Source organism: Rattus norvegicus, chromosome 3 (genome assembly GCF_021556685.1).
Source record: "Rattus norvegicus strain SHRSP/BbbUtx chromosome 3, alternate assembly SHRSP_T2T, whole genome shotgun sequence".
In the NCBI taxonomy this organism is placed as follows: domain Eukaryota; kingdom Metazoa; phylum Chordata; class Mammalia; order Rodentia; family Muridae; genus Rattus; species Rattus norvegicus.
Window position 1 is genome coordinate 30,042,418 of NC_141536.1, and position 3,894 is coordinate 30,046,311.

A 3,894-nucleotide genomic window follows, 5' to 3' on the forward strand; every position below is an offset into this window, starting at 1 on the left:
ACTGCAACATGTTGCTCCCATTCCTTTCTGTCCCCATCCACTGCTTGAGAATGATGAGTACCAGTAATATCTTAACTATGAAAATCCAGTGGGAAATTTTTTTTATTTGTTGATTAAAGGGTATATCCTTGGGAATGTGGAACAAACTATATGTACTATTTAATATTGTAACCAAGAAAAAGTATATAAATAAAATTCAATAACAAAATGGTTTCTCATTCCCACAAGTCCTATTAAACATGCTCAAATCCACAAGTGTATAAAATAAGAATTGAGTAAATACATCATTGCATGCACATTGGATTTCCCCACTGTAGACTGCATGATAGTCAGGGAAAAGAACCAAAAATAATAATAAGCAGGGTTCATATTATTATGGTAAGCTAAACAACTTTTACATTCATCTACTGTTTTAAAAGTTTGTGGATTTATCTCTATCTTTAAAAAATTATTATTGGTTCTTTGTGATTTTTCTATCATGTATCCCAATCCCACTCATCCCCTTCTTTTGTATCCACTCTCCACTCTTGCAACCCCTCCTTTGGTGGTGGGACTCTTATTAATGCTGTAGTGTGTCACAGTGTATACTCTTTAGTCCACATTTCTTTGCTAAAAGTTTTTATTGCAGTGATTCGTTGATCTGTTATAATGTTTCTGATCTATCAATACTGAAACCTCACTGAGACTCCTCTTTAATATCCTGTTGTTGCCCTGTGTAATGGAGTTCTTATAGTTTTTTAATCTGTATGACTCATCCCTTCATATATTCCAGAAGTTCATCAAAGGAGTAGATGTTATGATAGGCCAATTCAAACCCTTGAATCTAAACCTGTGAAGTAGCTGAGTTGGTCAGCCTGTTGGATCCCTTACTCTCATATCCTTGGGCCTGGATCACCAGAAACCCCTACTACGAGGACCAGCACTACCCTGCTGCCAAATCAAAGTGTAGGCCCTGTTCACCAACTACTCACATAGGGCTTTCTCCCACTATCCTTGAGTGTACAGTTCTGCCTCTCTTAATGGTACCCTAGCCCTATATTTTTCTCTTCCATTCCTCCATCACTAACTTCTCTAAGAGGCAATAGGGTCTCTGAGTCTTTAGGGTCATCTCAGAACTGATCTCAGGTGTGCTATGTCTGGCTCATGCATTATGGCACTGAGCAGAGGTAATCTTGGGTGTAGGGCAGTGGACTGTGCCACCAGACAGAAGAACTGATAAGGTAGTTGCAAAGTTCAAAACCCTGATGTAATGGTTTGTATATGCTTTTCCCAGAGAATGGCACTATTAGGAAATGTGGCCTTGTTGGAGTAGGTGTGTCACTGTGGGCATGAGCTTTCATACCCTTGTCCTAGCTACTTGGGAGCCAGTCTTTTCCTATTAACCTTCAGATGAAGATGTAAATTTCTCATTTCCTCCAGCCCCATGTCTGCCTGGACACTGCCATGATCCCAGCTAGATGGTAATATACTGAACCTCTGAAACTGTAGGCAAGCCTCACCTGAAATGTTGTCCTGTAATAAGAGTTGCTTTGGTCATGGTGTCTATTCACAAGTAAAACCTTAACGAAGACACCTGATAAAACTCCTAACTGAGAACAATGGAGTTCAGACAAGTTCCCAAGCAAATTCCTGTCCTGGTGCATGTGATCATGACTCCCCACTAAAAGAGAACCATGACAACCAGTCACATAGCATAGAGCCTAGAGTCCTCAATGCTAACCAGATATCTATAGTTACTAAGTGTTTAGTCAAGGAGCATACCTCCTTAGGCAATCCTTCCTGCAAAATGTATATAATCTCATATGTATCCTCATCCACCATGAATAAAACAGCTTGAATAAGCAAAAACTGTCTTAATCAAGGACCCTGCAGAGGGAGGCCTTCATCATACACAGCTGCACCTAAGTCTCCTACAAAAGGTCCCTCCATACTCCTTGCACTCACTCTGAACTAAGGCAGATTTCTTGTGCCCCCAGCTCATCACAGGACATCAGGTTCATTCCCTACTCCACAAGGTCCTCAAGAGCTTCTAAGTGCACAGGAGTTTGAGAACCATAGCCTCCATCCCAGCCTTCACTGTTTCTCACCTAGAGAAACACAGAATAGAACATTTATTTTAGGGTGCATTTCATCTCCGCTGAACAGTGTGTTCGTGTTCCATGAGCATGGCACCCCAGCAACTACGAAGGAATGCAGTGCCATATTTGACGCCCCACCAGTGAGGTAGAAATGCAGAATCACACTTGGCATGGTCTGACCTTACAACCCTGGGTTGTAGAAGTTGGGTCTGGTTCTTCTTCCTATCCCCATGCTCCCAGAAAGACTCAGACTAAAAGTATATTTACAAATACCTCGGCCATAGAGCTAGGGTCTTTGACTAGAACCATCACTTAAAATTAAATAACCCCCTTTATTGTAATCCACATTCTGCCACATGGTTGGTTGCCTGTGCTCAGGTACTATGAATCTACCATCTTCTCACGTCTTCCCTGGTGAAACTTCCTGCTCCAGACTATCCCCCAAACCTCTCTGCTTCCTGAATGCCCCTTCGAGTTCCTGCCTAAGCCATAGGCATTTAAATTGACAAGTGATACATCCACACAACGTACAAGATATTTTCTCTACACTGAGTAGAGCCTACTTGGTAGTCCTTTCAGATTAGCTCCCTGTCCAGATCCCAGTGGTGCCAGTTTAGTAGTCACATTGTGCTTTCTTCTCACCCTGACAGTCTGAGTTGCCCCATGAGAGGATCTGTGCCTGGGTCACTCCCACCGGAGGCCCTCAGTTCCAGGCCAGGTTCTTCTAGAGTCTGGATCCTGCTCCTGGAAGCCATAAGGGCCTGCATGGCCAGACAAGTGATTATCTCAGGCTAGCTCTTTTTCAGGGTATGTTAGGCTACTAATCATTCAGATGTTCATTGTGGGATAATGGACCTTGCCAGGAAACTTGGTAGAGTTGGTCTGGGTTCCCCACATCCAGGCATCCATCTGAGACTGTAGGTGGCTCCCTGCTCCTTGCCTCCTTGCAGTCCTGTGGATCCCTATTTTTCATTCCCCATACCAATGTGTGGAGCTCCAGTGGTGACTAGATGTCTGGGAGTCAGGGAACACCAACTTTAGTCTCCCCAGTCTTAGACGCATTCTCCCACTCCCATAGCAAGCTAGCGGTGTCTCGGCGCTTCCTGACACAGCACTACAGGGAGATGCACTTAAGTACTCTATGAGAATTGCCTCCTCAGAGACACGTCCTGCATGCATCCCACCAGCAGAGGGCAGACCCCCAATTGATGAGAACACTAAATGTAGTCATAGTCTCTGTTCTCTCTGCCACCTGCTGACATACATATGACACAACAACCACACCTGCAATGCTTAAAGGGGCAAGGGATTTGTTTATTTATAACGATTAAGACTTCACATGCTCCATCTATTGTGTGGAAGAGTTGGGGCTAGGATTGAGGGACACAGAGGGCATAGAAACTTCACAAGAAGACCAACATAATTAATTAATCTGAACCTCTTGGGCTTCCAGAACTGAACCACCAACCAAAGAGCATACAAGGGCAGGACAAAGGCTGCTTGCATATACATAGAACATATGTGCAGCATGGTCTTCATGGGAGTCCTCCAACAACTGTAGCCTTTACAAATCCCTTCCCCCATTACTCCCTCCCCTTTTCCTCAGAGAAGGGGAAGCTCCTGTGGGTACAACCCGTCCCTGGGACAAAGCATCTCCATTCCCACTGAGGCGCAGCCAGGCAGTCCAAGTAGATAAGGGATCCAATGAAATGAAACAGCCCCAACTCCAACTGTTAGGGGACCCACAAAACACCAAGTTGCACATCTACTACAAATGTGTGTGGGGCCTGGATCTGTTTTTGATTTCTGCCTCTCC

At 44.2% G+C, this 3,894-nt stretch overlaps 1 pseudogene; it reads right to left on the minus strand.

Moving 5' to 3' along the window:
* Positions 1-3,283: 3,283 nt before the first annotated feature.
* Positions 3,284-3,384, minus strand: LOC120102072 (small nucleolar RNA SNORA17; annotated as a pseudogene).
* Positions 3,385-3,894: the final 510 nt, after the last annotated feature.